Source organism: Callithrix jacchus, chromosome 1 (assembly GCF_049354715.1).
Source record: "Callithrix jacchus isolate 240 chromosome 1, calJac240_pri, whole genome shotgun sequence".
Taxonomy (NCBI): Eukaryota; Metazoa; Chordata; class Mammalia; order Primates; family Cebidae; genus Callithrix; species Callithrix jacchus.
The window spans coordinates 96,238,202-96,257,967 of NC_133502.1; the positions used below are offsets into that span (position 1 = coordinate 96,238,202).

Genomic DNA, 19,766 nt, shown 5'->3' on the forward strand with positions numbered 1-19,766 from the left:
TGTGATGGGAGGGATCATGAAAACCTCGTTAAGTCAAGTTATACAGTATGGCAATCCTTTTAAGAAGCCATATAATTCTCCACAGATGTGCGGAGCAAGTCAGATGTAACTGGGCGTATCCTTGAAGACAAGAATTCTTTTCAGGACAACCCCCTTTCAACAACATGCCTATCTTCTTTTCTCTGAATAATCATTCCCATTCCTTCAAATCTCTTGCTATGCTTTTCCTCCTTTTACTTATACAATTTTAATTTTTAGAATAAGTAATCTATACACATATGGGTCCAAATTCAGAGGTACAAATAGGTATGGGATGAAAATTCCCCTCCCAGCTAGCCAATTCACCCCCCCCAGAGGCAAACAAAGACACTAATATCTCAGGTATCTTTCTAGAAATATTTTAGATGATGCCTCTGGGGCAACTTTCCTTCGGGATAACTCCTGCAGCTATCATTAGAGAAAATGTGGATCATGACAGCTGTGAAATTAGGCAGTGGTAATGGAAGTTGAAGAAAGTCCTTGGACAGGATCAGCATATATGAAGTGGTTCATTCATGATCTCTGTGCATTTCCTTTCTTTACTGGAAATTCACAAAGAGGATTTTTTTAAGGTAAAATTATTGGTATTCATTTACTTATTTACTGAAGACAATTCTACATGTGCCGACACTATGGGGATGCAATGGGCCCTGATGATTAGTAGCTGGTGGGGGAAGAGAGGGAATTAGTCAAATATTCATACTATTAAAGCCCCTGGAGAGTGAATTACGGGTCCTACCCTAGACTGGAGATGGTGGCCAAGGCCTCCTTTCAAAAGCAACCTTAGAACTGACCTGAAGCCTGGTCAGTCAATGCTGAGAACACTCCATAGGGTGCAACAAGTGTGCTGCACAGAGGGTGTGGAGCTGGCAGGTGCACAGTGTGGCTGGTGGCAAACAGTGAGGGGCAGAGTGGTGGATCTGAGACTGGAATGGCAGCAGGACCAGGACTGTGCAGAGCATTGGAACCGTGTCAGTGACTCAGATCTTCATTCCAGGCACAAAGGGAAGCTATTAAGAGTCTGGGGCAGATCCCTGTGTTTCTCTCTCTCCAGCACCCCCAGCCTCAAGCCCCACCCCTAGGTCAGGAAGTGTTCCTGCACCTATGTCAACTGGTTCCTCTTTTGAGGAAATACAGAGAGAATGATTTCAAGTCATGTTTCTTTATCTATCCTGCCAGTTATGCAAAGCGACCCAGGCCTTTCCTCAAAGATGCCAGGTTAAGCCACAGTCAAGAGTCAGAGACAGGCACCTTTGGGAAGAAGCTTAGATTTTATTTCTAGACCACAGTTGGCGCATTTCTCTGCTATGGTGGCCACAAATGTGATGTTGCAGGGTCCTGGGGGAACTCAGGCCCAGTGTAGAAGCAACTGTGGAAGTGGAGCAGTCCAACAAGGTTCCTTGTTGGAGTGAGTAGGGTACACCTCAGAGATTGCCAGAGAACTCTTAAGAACTCAGTATTTGGGGTAGGGTTGGGTAAGTCCCTATAGCTACACTGGAGTTTCCATCCTGCTCATTTAAAACCAGTTGACTATAGTTATGGCTTGCGTCTGACTGGACTCCAGGAGAGCAAAAATCAGGGTCAAAAACTACTTGGAAAAACAAGTCCCCAGAGGCTGTGCAAGAGCTCAAAAGGCCACTGAGGTAGAGAACCCTGGGGCCAGTTTTGCTGCTTCCGTCAGGGCTTGGCTGGGTGCAAGTGGTAGAGATTTGGCCAGCAGAGCCTCAGGTGCCCTCCAACCATCACAAGTGCCCTGGCTACAATATGGATAATGGACTCCAGGAGAACCAGAGTGGACTCAGGAGACCAGTGAGGTTCTGGCTCAGTCCGGCAGAGGAACAAGAAGTTGGGCAAGGATAGAATCCACATAAATGATGAGAAGCAGATGGAATGGGGAGATATTCAGGAAGCAAATTAATAGACATTGGTGATGGTTTAGATGCAGTGTGTGCAAAGGGAGGAGCCAAGGATGGCTCCCAAGTTTCTGCTTGTGCTGCTTGGTGACAGTGGTACCCACCTCAGAGCTGGGAACCTCGCAGGGAACCTTGCAGGAGTATCAGATGTGGAGAAAAAAAGATCATGATTCTGGCTTTGAACACATAGAATTTGAGGTGCCTTTGGAATATCCAAGTGCAATGTCAATTATGTAATCTAGAATTCAGAGAAAGACTTAGTTTGGAGATATGCATTTTAGATTCACTTATGTTCTCCTTTTTAAAACTCTTATTTCAAAACTATGCTTTAAGATGCTACACCATGAAATAGAGAAAGAGTATGAACCTCATAGTCAGAAAAGCCAGGGCTAGAACCTTCATGCCATCCCTTACTGGTTCTGTGCTCTGGTATAAGTTACTACTAACCTGACTAGGTTTCCATTTCCTTCTCTTCAGTGAAGAAATGCTGCAGCCCTCCTCGTAGGCACATGGTGATAAGAGACAGCACTTGAGAAGTGCCTGGAACAGAGTAAGCTCTCAGCACAGTCAGCCTCCTTGACATTCAGGACCATGTTTATATTAACACTTTCTGTACACCCCATAATACCCATCACTTGGCAGGCTCTGTGACTACCAAAAGCCTTTTTTTTTTTTAAATAAAATGGGGTTTCACCATGTTGGTCAGGCTGGTCTTGAACTCCTGACCTCAGGTGATCTGCCCACCTTGGCCTCCAAAGTGCTTGGATTACAGGCATGAGCCACCACACCCGGCCAAAAGCTTTTTTATATTCTCTCTAAAGTCCTAGATACACAATCCATTCACAAGACTACTCTCTTGTGATCCACACAGTTCTGAGAAAAGCCAAGACTGGCAGAGGGATAATTTTTCATTTCTCCCCCCATATTTCTGAAGCAGCAGGCAGATAGCACTCCCTCAACACACCCTGGGTTTACCTGGGAATACTGAACACTTCAGGAGGTTCATACTTGGAACAACAGATTTACCATTTACTGGCAATATTGGGTGTACATCAGAATCACCTGAAGGCTTGTCGTCCATCCCCAGAGTTCATCTGCATTTCTTTTTTCTTTCTTTTTTTTTTTAGACAGAGTTTTGCTCTTGTTGCCCAGGTTGGAGTACAATAGCATGATCTCGGCTCACTGCAACCTCCGCCTCCCGGGTTCAAGCAACTCTCCTGCCTCAGCCTCCCAAGTAGCTGAGATTACAGGTGCCCACCACCATGCCCAGCTAATTTTTGTATTTTTAGTAGAGATCGGGTTTCACCATGTTGGCCAAGCTGGTCTCAAACTCCTGATATCAGAGGATCCACCCTCCTCAGCCTCCCAAAGTGCTGAGATTACAGGCTTGAGCCACTGTGCCCAGCCTTATCTGAATTTCTAACAAATTCTCAGGTAGTGATGACTCTGCTGGTCTAAGGACCACACATTGAGAGTCATACCCTGGCTTCTTTCATGGTATTGGGACTCTTGATGCAGCTGATGTTCAAATAAATACCAGCTCAAATACCAACTTTATGTGAGGCCTTGTATATGAACACCAAAGTGTCTTAATTAGGAATGAATATGTTTATGATGAAGGTACATTTAGAGCCCATTTTTAACAGTGTGGGAACGTTTTGTTTTGTGCTTGATAATTTCCACTTGTTTGTTCACTACTATTTCTTTCTGAGTAAATGAAAGAAATCAGTCTTTAAATAGAGACAGTGTTTTCTTCATAATCATGCCAGAATTTATCATCTAAACAAGCGTTTTCTCATCCTAAAGGGTTCAGTCATCATTGTAATGGAGCTGCCACAGCTAACACATAAGCACTGTCCTCACAGTCTGATTCAGCTTGCGTAACCTAAATGACGGCCCACTTCATCTTCACAGGATGAATGGGGCTTATTCATGTATTCATTTAAGTATTTACTGAGGACCTACTATGTGCCAAACACTAGAAAAACAGTGTTAATGAACCATGGCCTCTGCCCTCAAGGAGTTTATAATCTTGAGTTGAATGTGAATTTGGGCACAGGTGACAGGAAAACAAGTGAAATACATAAATGGATAAGTATCTGTGTTAATCTGCTTTTGCACTACTATAAAGGAATACCTAAGGCTCTGTAATTCATAAAACAAAGAGGTTTTATTTTGGCTCACAGTTCTGCAGCCTGTACATGAGGCACAGTGCCAGCATCTGCCTCTGGTGAGGGAGGGCCCCAGGAAGCTTACAGTCACAGTGGAAGGTGAAGGCGGAGTCTGGGTATCATATGGAAAGAGATGAGGCAAGGTGGGGGTAAAAGATGCCACACGCTTTGAAACAACCAGATCTCATGTGAACTCACAGAGCAAGAACTCACTCATTACCACCAGGAGGGTACTAAGCCATTCATGACACATCCATCAGGCCCCACCCATCAGGCCCAAACCCATCAGGCCCCACCTCTAGCACTGGGAATCACATTTCAACATGAGATTTGGAGTGGACAAACATCCAAACTATATCAGTATCCCCGAGGACAAATGAACAAAACATATGGAGAAGGTCTCCTTTAGGTTGAAAGAACAGAAAAGGCCCCAGGAGAAAGTGATATTTAAGCTGATTAACTTAGAAAAGCTTAAAGTCCATTCTTGCCTGTACCCTGAACCACACTCACTATGAAGCCACTCTGGGTATTTGAAAAATATGCTTATTGAATACTTTCAGAGAGAAACAGAACATATTTAATATTATTTTCCTCCTAAAGACAGAAATAATACAAAATTATTCCTAGGCATTTTGGTTTAAAAAGTTGGAGTCTAGTGAATAAATCCCATTTACAATTTAAAAAAAAAGGACCACTATAAACTATCAACATTAGTATCTATCAGACTGCCAAATATTTCTAAAATGGTTTGAAAAATAATAGAATCACTAGATTAATTATGGAACATCCCAAGATTTTGAAGAGTGATATTCCTTTGGATAAATTGTTCAGTACACATTTCTTAAATCCTTATCATCTGCTAGGCACAGTGCTAAGTTTCAAGAATACAAATATAAATAAAACATGATGCTTAACCTTTCCATTGGCAAATATTTGCTGAACACCTATGATGTGCTTACTACTCCCTCAAGGAGGTTGTTGCATTGCTTTTCAGTTGTTGTTGCTGTTTCATTTCTTTATTACCAAACGTATGACCAAGTGATCCAGAGAGCACAATGATGGGCATGGTTTAAAAAAGAAAGGAAAAAGGTGTATAATAAAGTAAAAATCCACTGTCCAACATGTTGAATCCACTGGATGTCTTAAGTCTGTCTATGAAGCAAGGAAAGCACATTTTTATGGCTAGCTCTAACTTTATCCTTCCCCCAAAACCCCTTGCTCAGCATGACTGAATGGTGAAGGCTTAAATATCACCTTTTCTCTTACAAACTGAATGAACTTTCTGCAGTCCTGTCTGAACTTTAGTTCCAATTCAACATAATTATACTCCCTGGGCCCCTAGTACTTGCAATTACAACCCTTGCTTGAACTTCCACTGAAAGACATACACACCCATTTTTAAAATGAGAGCAATACCAAACATTCAATCATTTATATTTCATTGCAATTTTACAATTGATTTTCTAAAAATATTAGAGGAAACAAGTCTCAAAAAGTTACTGTGCATCCATTATATAAATTATCCAAAACATACTACATACTCATTGTTTATTGAGTCCCATAAACGATACAGACGACTTGCTACAAGAACACACACTTCGTGTTGTTCATTTCAGTGCTAGTTTAACTTAAAATGATAATACCAAGGCACTGTCAGCTTATTGAACATGTGACCTTGTCCCAATCACTGTTTCAAATCTTCCCGAGAGTGATCTACTTTGGGCAGGATTCCTGTGTTTTCCTGTGTGATCATCTCCTTTATATATCCTCTGATGAAGTGATACAGAAGTAGATACAATTTTGAGGATAAAATGTACAAAATCAAGCCTGTTTTTTCTGACCTAATCTTATATATTAAAAGGAACCTGACTGAATACGATTCCCTCTCAATAGCAGCTGATTGTTTACTACACAGTACCACAAAAATTTCATCAGCAAATTAAGTTTAAAGTTGATTTTTAAAAAGAAAAAAAAAACAAATAAAACAAAAGCCTAGGTTTCCTCCTCCCCAGTTTCCCTGGCACTCAGCAGAAAATAACACATCCTGCTCCATTGATAAGACCACTAATGAACACTGGAGCTACATAATGTACAGTTCTAACTGGCCAGCTTCTAAAAAAAATGAAGGACTCCTTCCAACTCCCATTAATGCACTTGATACAAAGAGAGCATGTTTTAGCAACAAATACATTTAGGACTTGATGTTTTCAGAATCTACTGAAGGTTCTGGCTATAGGGGAAAAAATATTTTTCCAGGATATTAAATGTTCTGACTCACCATCTAACAGAAGTACAAGCAAAATGCAAATGCAAATTCAATGTATACATATTTATGACTTTACCAGCTGTATGGCAGGCCTACCTTTGGCTTTATTTACCAGGAAGAAAATTTGAGAATACCAGCATACATTTGTGTTTCTTTTCTGAGACAAGGCCTCACTGTGTCACCCAGGCTAGAGTACAGTAATATGACCATAGCTCACTGCAACCTCAAACTCCTGGGCTCCAGTGATCCTCTCACTTCAGCTTCCCAAGTAGCTGGGACCATAGGCATGTGCCAACATGCCCAGCTAATTTTTTTATTGTTTATATAGACAGGGTCTTGCTATGTTGCCCAGGCTGGTCTCAAACTCCTGGGCTCAAGTGATTCTCATGTAATCCCATGGGAGGCCAAGGTTTGGTCTCCCATGGGATTACAGGCCTTTGGTTTCTGTTCAGACAGTTTCCTCTCTCCCACACTGATTGGAGCAATGTATTATTTCTGAGTCTGATGATGTATATAGCCAAAAGAATCATAGTGAATAGACAAAAACAAACATTTTTGGCCAAGCACAGGGCCTCACACCTGTAATCCCGGCACTTTGAGAAGGCGACGTATGTGGATTGCTTGAATCTAGGACTTACAGATCAGCCTAGGCAACATGGCAAAACCCTGTCTCTACAAAAATACAAAAATTAGCCAGGCATGGTAGTGTGTGCCTATAGTCCCAGCTACTCAGGAAGCTGAGGTGGGAGGATACCTGAGCCTGGGGAGGCTGCAGTGAGCCATGGTTGCACCACTGCACTCCAGCCTGGGCAACAGAGTGAGAGCTTGTCTCCAAAAAAAAAAAAAAAAAAATTTATTTTTAATGGCATCTGCTTGGGCAAGAAAACTTAAACATATAAATATTAAGCTATGTGCAAATGTACTAACTCTCTCTAATAATGATAGTAAACAGAAGTTTTCTGTTAATCTCTATGATTTCTAAAAGTCGAAACTGTACCTTCACCATAGAACTCCTGGGACAAACTTGAATATGAACCTTCTTAATAATTCCACATTAGTCTTGGTCCTCGTGCTATCATCTGTGTGACCACAAGCAAGTCAATTCAACTCTCTAAGGTTTAGTTTTCTGACCCATAAAAGCTGTTTCTAAACTAATTAATATTTAAATTCTTCAGCAGAAGGAAATAGACATCAATCCCCAATACAAACTGCGGATCCATTAATACTATTTAAGATTACTATATTCTTTATTCATTCTCCCAAACATAAAAACACTACTTGTCTGTATATAAAGAGGAGGAGTAGAAAGAGAAGATTGTTAAAAGGAACAGAAACTAGGCTGGTTTTGTTAATTAAGTTCCCCCTCTGAAACCACGAGCCAGTATTAGCATCTCCTAAAATTTACTCAATACCCTATTTTAAAAACAGAATGGTTGGTTTCTCCACCTCAAGACATAACCTTTCATAAAATGGGACAACTCAATTTCTAGGAATGTACCTTTTAGCAGCTATACTACTAACAATTAAGGCATGGGGGCAAACAAAAGAGCATAATACAGATGACATGAGTCTATTGTCTATAGGGAGAAAGAAAAGCTCTTCCCTATATGATGCATTCAGAAAAGAGAGCAACAATGGGCTCTGTACCTGCCAGCTTCAGGAGGCACATGCCTCTAGGTAAATTATCTTATGTGTTGGGAATTTACATGGTAAGATGCTTTCTATGTTTTACAGCATATGTTTTCCTTAGAAATAACTTCATTCACCTTCTTCATTAATTCAGCAGCTACTTATTGAGTACTTACTTTGTGCAAACCACAAAGCTAAAAAAAAAAAAAAAAGTTGTGAACTTACAGTTAGAATATTCAAGTAAACCCTGACAGGTACCTTACAGTACTTCAGACCCTCAGAACATTTTCAAGTCAAACAGTAATACTAAACAATATACTGTAGATGCTAAGCTAAAACACACTTGTTAAATTTCACTCTTTTGGTTAAGAATGAAAGAATGATTTGGAGCAAAGTATTATTTCTGAGTCTGGTGATCTATATAAGCCAAAAGAATCGTAGTGAATAGATAAAAACAAACATTTTTGGCTGAGCTCAGGGGCTCACACCTGTAACCCCAGCACTTTGGGAAGCCGATGAGTGTGGATTGCCTGAATCCAGGACTTACAGACCAGTGTAGGCAACATGGTGAAATCCTGTCTCTATGAAAAATACAAAAATTAGCTGGTATGCAGTAAAGGAGGGAAGGGATAAACTAAAGGTGAAAGAGTAATTAGCTAGGTCTCTTAGTTGATACAGGGTAAAAAGCTTTCTTTCCCCTAGAGAAAATAACAACATTGGATTACAAACACATTGGTAAACACTGCAGAATGCTAAAGTTGGAAAGAAAGTTGTTTTAATATGTGAGACACTTGAGACTTGGAAGTGATATGATTTGGCCCAGGTCATATAGCCAAATGTAGTCCCAGAGCTAGAACCCAGGTCACTGGGGGCATGCTTAACAGTCCCTTGTGTATTGCAGTTTCCATGATGTGCCCTCGTTGCTATCAGAAGTTAAATGATGCACAAAGAAATGGACTGGACATCAGAAGACCCAAGTTCTAGCCTTATAAATGCCACTAAATTAGATGTGAAACCATAGAAAACTCTAGCTGCTTGCCTAAACCTCAGTTTCCTCCTCTGTAAAATGTAAAGGGTAATTTACAGTTAGACTATGCAGACCACACCACAATAAATGCAGAACTCTGCCATTAAAAAAAAAAAAAAACACTTTATATAAGTACAGAAGAGACACTTAGTTATGACAGAAAACCTAACTGCGATTCTAATACCAGCACTTGTTACCTTGATAAATCTCTGATCTGTGAGCCTCACGTTCTTTCTGGGTATACGTGGTAAATAATCTTTGCCCTGCCTCCCTCAGAAATGTTTGGAATTAGGTGAGAACACTCAAAAGAATTTACAAATTGCAAGACATGGATGAAAACGTAAGGTGTTATTATTAAATCTCTCTAGCCTTAACATGGACAAAAATGTAACATGGTTCTATCATTCAGTGCTTTACAGTTTTCCTTCTCAGGTAAGATGTCATCATGTATCAGTCTCAAAATCACCAGCTTTCCCATCAGCCCTCCTAAGCCTCTGATATGGCCCACAGGACCATATCAGAACCCACCTTTTCCCTCTGCTCAGAGATCACACATGAAACTCACTCAGCCTCCCACTGGCTTACACTTGGCCAATTAGGTTTTTATTCCAGAGTCTCCTTTCAGGTAGGAATGCTCTAGCAAACGCTTCCATGAACACTATCCTACTTCATCTCATTAGACTGCTAATGAAACCAGCCCTTTGGGTTTCCTGCACTCCAACAGTAGCAAAACGCTTTGGTCTCTTCACAGAACAGGGGAGAAGTCTCTGGCTGGATGTGCTTTATTAGAAGGACAAAAGGGGTTCCCCAAACCGAGACTCAGAAGTACTGACACAGAGACACTTCTTCCTTGCACGAGATTAGCACATTTTGAGGACATATCGATCTCTTACGGATCATTCGCCTTAGAGCTGGAACCTCCTGCATCTAAGAATGTCAAGAGAGGTAGTGGTAGTGGGTGTCATTTTTGGTCTGCAATACGCTTCCTTTAAAAAAGCATCAGAATAACTGGCACTGCCTTGTTCGGAGCCCTGATTTCAGTAGATTCCATGAAAGAATTCATCAACCTACCCAAACAACTTCTCTGGAACAGGTTTCTACTCAACCACGCTGGGCACCAGACACAAGCTAGTTGGGGGTTGAAGGGGGGATAAGAAATGACAACATGCTCATCTGCATAGATGCGAGATAAGCAGACATTTGTTGTCTTCTGTTCTGGCGACTCCTGGCACCAGCATTGCAAATCAGACCCGGGCATTCTCCCTCCCCAGTGCCCCTAGACTCCCAGCCCCTGCCCCAGATGGTGAAGCTCCTGCCCCTGGTCACGTTGACCAGGCTGGGGGAAAATGCCTGGGAAACGCAGAAGTCTGTTGCTGCATTTAGACTGGAACCATACCGCACCTGTTCAATCCGGCTCCAGCGCCAAAAATGGGCAGAACGCCTACTCGCAAGCCCCTCTGGAGATACCAGGGACGCCTAACAAGTTCACCTCTGTTTCGTACTGGGGGAGGATAGGGGAGATCTTTCCTTCCGCTGCCAAACTCTGCAGGTTCCCCTGAAACGGGGAGGAGACTCCTGTTTAAGTGAACCCAGAGTGATCCCCGAGTGTCACTGCGGCCCCGGGGATCCGGGTGACGAGCGGTTGGGTGCACGCTGGGAGCGCGCAGCTGTGGCCCCCGCGGGACCAACGTCCCGCTTCAGTGGCCACGGGCGCCCTCTCCACGTCACCCCCAGCACAACGCAGACAGGCAAAGTGGAAGCATAGAGAGACCGCCGGGTTTCAGCCGAGATGGAGAGCCCGGAAGCGCGAGCCCCTCAGGAGGGTCTAGTGGGAAGGGGTCGGGGACGCGCAGCAAACTTACCTCACCCGGGCAGCATTCGGATGCCTCCGCTACCGAGACCAGTTGCGCCACAGTCTGCAACTTATCGGGACGTTGTCGCTTCCCCTCGGCAAAGGGAGAGCAGTGCAGACGAGGGGCGGGAAGCGCTGCGGGGCGGAGGAGGCGGCAGGCGGGGCCGGGGCCGGGGGCAGCACTGGGGGCGGGCAGGTGCCGGGGCCCGAGCCGCCGGGCCAAACTCGCTCCGGACGCGCCTCGGCGGGGGCGCGCGGCTGCGAGTGTGCAATGCGCGCGCGCCGCGGCGAGTGTGTGTGTCCCCGCTTTCCCCTTCCTTCCCCGCGGGTCCTCCGGCCAGACAGAGCAGAGAGCGGCCGCCAAAGCCCAGCAGCTCCGAGGGGCTCCACGGCCAGGCGCTGCCTCGCCGCGGCGCGTTCGGAGACCTGGGGTCGAAGGGAGCAGCAGCGGCGTCCCCCAGGCTCGGAAGCGGGTCCCCGCGCAGTGCGCGCAGGAGTCGGAGCTAGGCGCAGAAAGAGCCGGTTGCGCGGCGGCTGCCGCGGCTGGGGAGGCTGCAGGCCCCGCCCGCCGGCCGCCCAAGCTCTTCCCCTTTTCTCTCCACCCACTTGCCCCATCCCCGCACGCCCTCCAGGGAAGCCAGACGGGTTTGCTGCACTGGCAGCGGCGGCGGCTCGAGCCTCAGCCGCAGTGGGATGGGCGTCCCAGTCGGTGCGTGGGGACCGGGCTCCTGTCCCGCCGCCGCTGGCACAGACTGAGAGCGGGGTTGGGGTGGGCCCCTGGAATTAACCGGTACCTCCAAGACTCCAGGGCTATCCCAGGGGTTCCCAGCTGTTCTCAGCGTCTTAAAACCTTGCGAAACCGGGCTATGTTGGGGATAAGGCGTCCCTTTTCCCCAGGCCACTGAACTCAGCTACGCCGGGTCGCCCACCTGCTGGACTCTGACTGAGGCGGTGAAGCCGGCACTTAAGCGCAGGCGCCCCCTTCACCAGGAAGGGACAGGCCAGGATTCCAAGGCGTCGGTTACTCACCTTCTAAGTTGCGCAGGTGTTCCTAGTAAGACCTACCCAACAGGTAGGGGTAGGCTGGCCAGGGGTCCTAGGAGAGAGAAGCTGGGGGATGTCATGGGAAAGCGCTGTGGGGGCGAGGGGCAATTCCAACTGATCCCGCTGAGTGGGCTGGGGGCACTTGCAGTGTCACCTAATGTCAGTCTAGCTTCGGCGAAGAGGGTAGGAGCCAGATCTAAAGGACTCCTTTGGGAAAATGCTATCGTGGAAGCTAAAGCTAAATTCACTTAATAGGAACCAAAGGGTAGCGGATACTTCCCGGCTGAATGGAAGCAAATGGCATTTCTCAGCCTCATCCAGTTTCCCCTTCTTTACCAAAACAACACCGGTGGAAAACGTGGGCTACATTCTGTCTGGGGAAGAACATTCCATGATCCTTATATTCAGATACCTCTGGCTTGGTCAGCCAATTTCTGTTTGAAGGCTACTTGCTGAGTTCTCTGCAAATGAACACCTCTTTTCAGCTTTGTAATCTCGTTGTATCTCTCTCCCCCCACCTTGAGTGAGTCTGTTATGGTTTAATATCAGTCTTGAATCAAGTGCAATAATTTCTTGATAATGGAAGTATCTATTTTTTTTTTCAGTTTCACTGAGGCATAATTGACAAAACAAATATCTTTATTCTTCAGCTGTTTTCCCAGCCTGCTTCTTCCAGATGTGGTTGGCCATTACTGAGAGATTTAAGGTATCGTTTGTTTAGAACCCCGTGACTTGGGTCTGGTTTTCTCCTGGCATCCTAGAGGCTTCACAGCTCAGAGCAGGAGGAACATACATCTAGTTCAGCTTGCTTACTTTACAGATGAGGAAACTAAGGTCTCAAAACATTAAGTAACCCAAGGATCAGAACACGGTTTCCCTGACTCTCAGTCCGTGAACAATAACTAGCAGAAACATTGTATTAACAAAGTTCAAGATGAGGTAGATAGACCAGAGGTGGAGGACACAGGAACAGATCAAAGAACCGTTCGTCTTACTGGTAGGAATCACTGTATAGGGGGCAGCACCATACCGCTGTAACTAGCAGGCTAGTGTGGGATCTGGGAAGGGTAATCCCAGTCTCTCCTTTCCTGCTTCAGACTTGAGCTCTGGAATCCATGGTGGAAAATGAATTTGCTTCCCAGGGAGGTGGTGGTAAGTGAAAGTGTAAAGTCAGTTTCTGGTAATGCAGCGGAGATGAAGACAGTTAAAAAACAAACTTAAATGAAATCACAGTGGATCAAAAGTGATCACACATTACATATAAATGCCCAAATACATGTGTCCATACACATAACCCTTTTCCCTTTAATGAACTTGGTATTGAGCAACTTCTGTAAAGCCCAAATGCAAACAGCTTAGGTTTCCAGAGAGAAGTCTCAAAGCAGAGGGGCCCACTGGCTATTTAGAGAGCTAACTTTATGAAACAGAATTTTAAGGAACTCTACCAAGAACCTTAAGATTGCATTATTACTGTGAATTGATTAATGGAATGGGTGACCATGTAGTGTGAGACCTGCTATTTCCTTCTGATTCTATGTCTGACTCTATCAACAGGAATTTGGGAAAGTCATCCTGTATTGGAAAGCATGCAACAACATCAATATCACTAGAATAGTTACTTGGCCAGAAAATCTGGAAACCTATTTAAAAATCAGAAAACATTCATCTAATTATTTTGCTTAATTTTAAATGTAATTTTTCCAGTTGATTCCTGGCCTCAGTCCAAAACCTTAGTAATCCTATTTAATACTCCTCTAACTATGAGAAACATTCATGAGTTCCTTGTAGCACATTTGATAGTATTAGAGGCCCCCAAAAAATGACCTCCTTTTTTATCCAGGGTCTTTCCCTCTAACTTTGTAATCCCCTCCTATTCTGGGCTCAACTGTATGATTTACTTTGAGCAACAAGACAACAGCAGACTTGATGTAAATGAATGCTGGAAAAATGTTTACGCATTTCTGTTTCCAGTCTTGGAATTCTGACATCACCAGAATAAGCCTGCTGGAAGATGAAAGACCCCGTAGAGCAAAGCTGAGTCATAACAGCTGAGCATCCTTGACCAGTCAGCCCTCATTTGACTGCAGAGGCACAAGCAAGTCCAAATGAGGTTGCCTAGGCTTGGTCCAGATCACCAGAACCACCCACCCAACTCATAGATTCACGAGAAACAATACATGGTTGCTGGTTTAAGCCACTGTTTCAGTTATTGATTGCTGCTTAACAAATGATCCCAAAACTTAGTTACCAAAATCACCAATCATTTACTATTTTTCCTTATTCAGTGGGTCAACTAAGCCTAGCTGAGCATTGCCTAAGGTTACACATGGTTTTTTGTTTGTTTGTGTTGTTTTTGTTGTTGTTTGCCTGCTTGCTTGCTTTTGAGAGAGGGTCTTGCTCTGTCACACCAGCTGGAACAGGTTGTAGTGCAATGGCATGATTACAGTTTACTGCAGCCTTGATCTCCTAGACTCAAGTGATCCTCCCACCTCAGCCTCCCAAATAGCTGGGACCACAGGCATGCACCACCATGCCTGGATAATTTTTTTGTGTGTGTGGAGATAAGGTCTCACTCTGTTTCCAGGGGTGGTCTCAAACGCCTAGGCTCAAGCAACCCTCCCACCTCAACTCCCAAAGTGCCGGGATTATAGGTATCAGCTGCTGTGCCTGGCCTGGGTCACTCATTTGACTGCATTCAGCTGGCCACTGGCAGCTGGGCTGAGTTGGAAGGTTTGAAAAGGCCTCATTAACGTATCAGACACCTCAATTCTCCTCCAGATGATCTATGTCCATGTACCCAGCTTGGGCTTCCTCCCAGCAAGGTGGTTACACTTCCTCTATGGCATCTCACTTTCAAGAGGGAGGAATAGAAACTGCCAATTCTCTTATGAGTTGAGTCTAGAAGTTCTAGAATGTTATTTCTGCTTCATTCTATTGGCCAGAGCAAGTCACAAGACCAAACAGATTCAAGAGGAGGGGAAAGAGACTCTGCCTTCTGACTTGAGAGGTACAGTGTATGTCCAGGAATAAAAGAGCTGATAGCAGCCATTTTTTGGAGACTACTTCATCCACTACATGTTTGGGTGCTTTGTGACACCACATCAGATCATCGATACATTCTTCTTAGATAGGCCACTTTGAACCAGTTACACATTCTTCCTGGACCTTTCCATGAAATGCAGGAGGTTGCATTTCTCTACATCGCTAATGCATATTTAGCATTTTTTGGGTGATATCTCAAGGGAAATAGAAGTCCAATAAATATTGAGAGGGAATTTGAGGAACATTGGTGAGTTATGAATATTTCCACCTGTTCATCTGTCCGTTAATCTCTGTCGAGAAGAAAAGCAAACAAGAATGCAGATAAAAGGCATGCATTGCATTCATTGACATTGAAGAGCAGAGACATAGAGCCACCATCCTCTCAACTCTAGGGACCATCCTCCTGCCACATTGCCCTCTCTTTCTAGAAACTTCATATCTAAGCAGACAAGAAAGGCTAAATACTTAGCTGGTGCCCCTATATAACTTGAGACACTAATTTTAGAGGACCAGTTTACTCTGGGAACTTTAAGCAAAGGCTTGACAACCTCATATGCATTCCCTTCCTTTTCTTCTTTATTCCCTGTACACTCTGCCCTTTCTTCCAACTTTGCTTTCTTTTTCGCTGCCTCTTTTTTTTCTTTCTTTCTTAATCCTGTCCTTCCCCTTGTTTCTCTTTCCTCTCAGGACTGGAAAGAGCATTGAATTAGGAGCCATAAGACCTGGTTTGCTACTCCAGCTCTGTCCTCACAACAGTGAAATCTACATTCTTTCTTGGCTTCGAATTCCTTGTGAGTACCATGAGAGTGCTAGACAAGATGCTCTGAAAAGTCCCTTACTTGCCTAACATGCCAAAGGAATGTTGCTTCTGCAATGCATTCAGTGCCAAGGTTTGGAGGAGTTTGCATATTAAGGACTCAGAACCTTTTAGAAGAGGTGTACGTGTATCTTAAACCTTCATGAGTGATTCACAATACCTCTCAGTACTTTTTTCTAAGTTTTAAAAGCTAGAATATATGTAAATCTACCAGACACATGTCCTATTTAACTTACTATTCTATGCCTAGAGGTTGGTATTACCTAGCTCTTCTCAAAACTCACTGATGTTAACCTTCTTCAGCTAGGAACAATAAGAAAACTGGAGGCCCAGTGTTAGCAGATATATAGGTGTGACCCTGGAAAAATTTGCCAAAATACCTGGTAACTCATCTAGAAAGTAAGAAGAAGAGCCAAGCAATATTTCCCTAAAATTTCATAGCAAACACAAAATTAAATACATGGAGATTATAATTAGGTAAAAAAGATGCATATGAAGAATAAATACCTAGAAGAGAACAATGTTCAAAGTTCTCATGTTTGGGTAGGAGAATTCTAAGGTTTATGTTGTTACATTGTTTCTAACATTAAAATAACCATATACGCTATTAAGAATACCAGTCTGATTTCCACCGACTTATATAATCTATTTTCTTTTGAATTCAGTTACTCCTTTTCAAGTTTTTTTTTCTTGTTATAAACTGACCCACATGCATACTTTTTTTAAGGTGAGTTTTCACTTTGCCCACAAGTTACAAAACAACATGAAACAAATGATGGTCGGTTCGAGGAGTGAACAAGAAGAAAGAGAATATCAGAATGGAGGAGAGAAAGAAGGGGAAAAAAATAGAGAATTGCTGGGATAGCATAGAGAATCAAGCTGCATTTGAGAAAGCTTCCTAAAGGCACTCAAAATTCATACACACGTTTTCTATATCAAGTCTGAATTTGGGTTTTAAGGAAGTTGGAAGTCATGGCCTTTAAAAAGGAGCGAGAACCCCCCTTCTGGTCGCCAGTTTTGAAGCTTGAGGTAGAGGAAAGAGGCAGAAGTGAATTAGCAGTGTTCCTCAACACACACCAACATAATTATTGCAGTCATTATACCTTGAGGAGCAGTGTGTCAAAACAACTTTCTTGAGGTCACAGAAATTATCTGTGGAACCAGGAGTCAAGCCCCAGTGTGGCATTTTATCCTGAATATGAGGTGATCAGCAGAATGTGCCAGTGATTTTCATGATCGAGCATAGATTTTTTCATGCTCAACGCTTCTTTGTTCTAACATACAAAGTAGTTTGTTTTCTGCCTACCCAAAACATTGTAAAAAATTCTTATCAATTGTGAAACATTTGACATCATATTAGTCCAAATAAAAGGGTGACTGGTCTAGGAAGAAAAGAAATTATGATATTTTAGCTCCTGGGGTGGCTGCAAAAGAGGGAAAGGTAATTAATTCAACAAAGTCACTCAGTCTTCTAGGTAGAGGCAATAGCTGTCTACCCAACACATAGCTGACAGCTTCCTGGGGCCATTTCAGGGAGAGCTCAAGTGCTTACAGTCAATGAGGCAGATCCCACTCTGTGTGGAGGGAAACTTCCAGGGCAAAGACTTGGACTTTCTCAGATTTGTTTTTTGAAGGAAGGTAGCATGTATGACACTGATGACACCACAAACACTTGTTGAACAGACATGAATGTTAATGTTAGTCAAACAGTAAAGTCCCCACTCAGATTGCTCAAGCCCTCTGTGCCATGTGAATACACAGGGAAGACACATTGATTTTCCCTTTGTTGCTCAAAACATTTAGTGACTCTCCTGACTTGGAACCATTTAGGTGGAACCTTACTAGCAAGACTCTCTCCTCCTGGCAGTATTTGGATTTTAATGTTTTGCTAGCAAAACGGAGCTTCTTGTTCTGACACCCCGTATAGGATGTTGTCAGCAAGCTGTCACAGCAACCTAAAATATTTGGCTGGGATGGGAGAAAAGCAAAAGGAGCTGTGTTAATCAGGGTATGCAAACTGATGTAACATACAACCTTCAAGCCTCAGTGGATTAGTACAATAAAGATTTGTTTCTTGTTCATGTCACCATTCAGTGAGATTTTGTGGTGGGGATGGTTTCGTGCAATCAGCCAGAGACCCTGTCTCCTGCTATCTCGTGGCGCCATTATCTTCAACAAGTGGCCTCTGAAATCCCTCCTGAACTGCAAGAGAATGAAAGATTTAGAATGCCAGATGGGGTAGTGGCAATCATCACGTCCACTCACATACCACTGGCCAGAACTTTATCTCACAGCCCCACCTACTTCCAAGGAGTCTGGAAAACTCCATCTAAGCACTGTGCCTGGGAAGAGAAGAACCTGGGCATTGGGGAGCACTATATTCTCGACCCATGCACTGAATTCAAGATGAATCATTCATCTTAAATTTAATCTTGCACAGCTATGACCGGAGGCTTATGAGGGAGAATCCTTAGTAGTCAGGATTCTTCTCCTGTGCTATATCCTGGTATTTCTCCTGGATTTTCAGATTCGAAGTAGCCTGTTATATGTGTGTGGTTTGGGATGGTACTGCTGTCTTGATGTGTTTGTGGACATACATGGGAGCTTAAAGAGTTGGCAGCCTTTATTGGTACAGAAAATTGAACATTTAAAGCAAGTGTAAAAGAAGTATTCTTCTGGAGCTCTTACCAGAAAGAGAGACTATTTAATTTCATTACCTTAGGAGAAGATGGAATCTGTGCAATCAACTTTTAAAGTTGTTGCAACTGGAAACTTTGGAACCTTTCGGATAGGAAAAAAAAAGTTGAAAAGAAACATAGCTCATCCCTGACCTGCAGTTAGCTTGTCCTGTTGGCATGGGTGATTTCATGAATAATAATGAGGAAAAGAGAAATAGGATGGGGCATGCAAGGGGAATACAGCTTTTTATAGCACATATTTTAAGGAAAAATATGGGATTTGGCAGTGCTTTGGGGATTACAAATAATTTAACCCAAAAGGCAAAGCTACCCTGTGAAGATACAAGTTATAAAGTATTGGAGAGTTGCCCAGCATCTTCATACTACATAAAACTGTCTGTCTTTTCCAGAGTGAAGCAAGCAGAGAACATCAGACTGCAGCAAAGGACTAGGCAATGACCTCTTAAAAATCTGCTGTCTCCTTGGTTTGTGTTTTCCATAGGTTGGGAACAGTACATGTTGCATGTTTGTGTATATTTTTTTCTTAATTTTGGAGTAATGAATGTACGAAAGAAGCCCTTCTTTGTGACCATTCTGCATGCCAAGAGATATGATGGCATTTCCTCTAGAGACTTTCAGAAGAAAAGATTAAATAAAAGATTTATAATATGCAAGAGTTTGTCTATGATATCCTGATAAGAATAAAAGGCATAATTTGAACTTGTATGTATGCTACAACCTCAAAAATTACACAAAGTTGAGAAAAGTCCTGAAGAGAAATCTTCCAAAATGTTAGCTATTGTTGCCTCTAGGATAATACTGTATCTTCTTTAACAAATTTTTGTGCTAATTTTTCAAATCAGAAAAAGATAAAGAAATTGAGAAAAATATAAATATTTGAAGATGACAAAAAGTTATGTATGTTTTTAAAACTTCGGAAAATTTAGGAAAGCAAAAAAGAAATAACTCTTAATTTTCTTCACCCAGCAATTGCCATGTCCAACATTTGTTATTTTCTGTCAAACATCTTACTTTTTTAAGATTAAAATAATGTTCACAGGGCAAAGGATCTAAATAGACATTTCTCAAAGAAGATATACAAATGGTCAGTAAGAATATGAAAAGATACTTGGAGTTATTAGTAATTAGGGAAATGCAAATTAAAACTACAAAGACATATACCATACAACACTTTATATCCCCTAGGATGGCTAGAATCAAAAAGACAGATAACAACGAGTATTGGTGAAGAGACAAAAAAATTGGAACGCTCCTCCATTGCCAGTGA

General features: G+C 43.0%; 2 protein-coding genes and 1 long non-coding RNA gene across 7 annotated transcripts in view; 1 reads left to right on the top strand and 2 right to left on the bottom strand.

Moving 5' to 3' along the window:
• PIP5K1B (phosphatidylinositol-4-phosphate 5-kinase type 1 beta) overlaps nucleotides 1-11,464 on the bottom strand; it is a 346,015-nt gene extending 334,551 nt beyond the window's left edge. For all 5 annotated transcript variants that reach the window (XM_035303089.3, XM_054255089.2, XM_078367069.1 and 2 more), the window contains exon 1: nucleotides 10,908-11,464. The gene's annotated coding sequence lies outside the window, so the exon portion shown is untranslated. The remainder of the gene's footprint in view (nucleotides 1-10,907) is intronic.
• Nucleotides 1-11,464, bottom strand: part of PABIR1 (PP2A Aalpha (PPP2R1A) and B55A (PPP2R2A) interacting phosphatase regulator 1) — an 85,303-nt gene extending 73,839 nt beyond the window's left edge. Inside the window, exon 1 of the mRNA XM_078367106.1 lies at nucleotides 10,908-11,464. The gene's annotated coding sequence lies outside the window, so the exon portion shown is untranslated. The remainder of the gene's footprint in view (nucleotides 1-10,907) is intronic.
• Nucleotides 11,465-12,597: 1,133 nt separating this feature from the next.
• On the top strand, nucleotides 12,598-19,198 carry LOC108590204 (uncharacterized). Its single transcript, XR_001909615.4, has 3 exons — nucleotides 12,598-14,948; nucleotides 15,671-15,774; nucleotides 18,889-19,198. It is a non-coding gene; the product is annotated as an uncharacterized LOC108590204 (long non-coding RNA).
• Nucleotides 19,199-19,766: the final 568 nt, after the last annotated feature.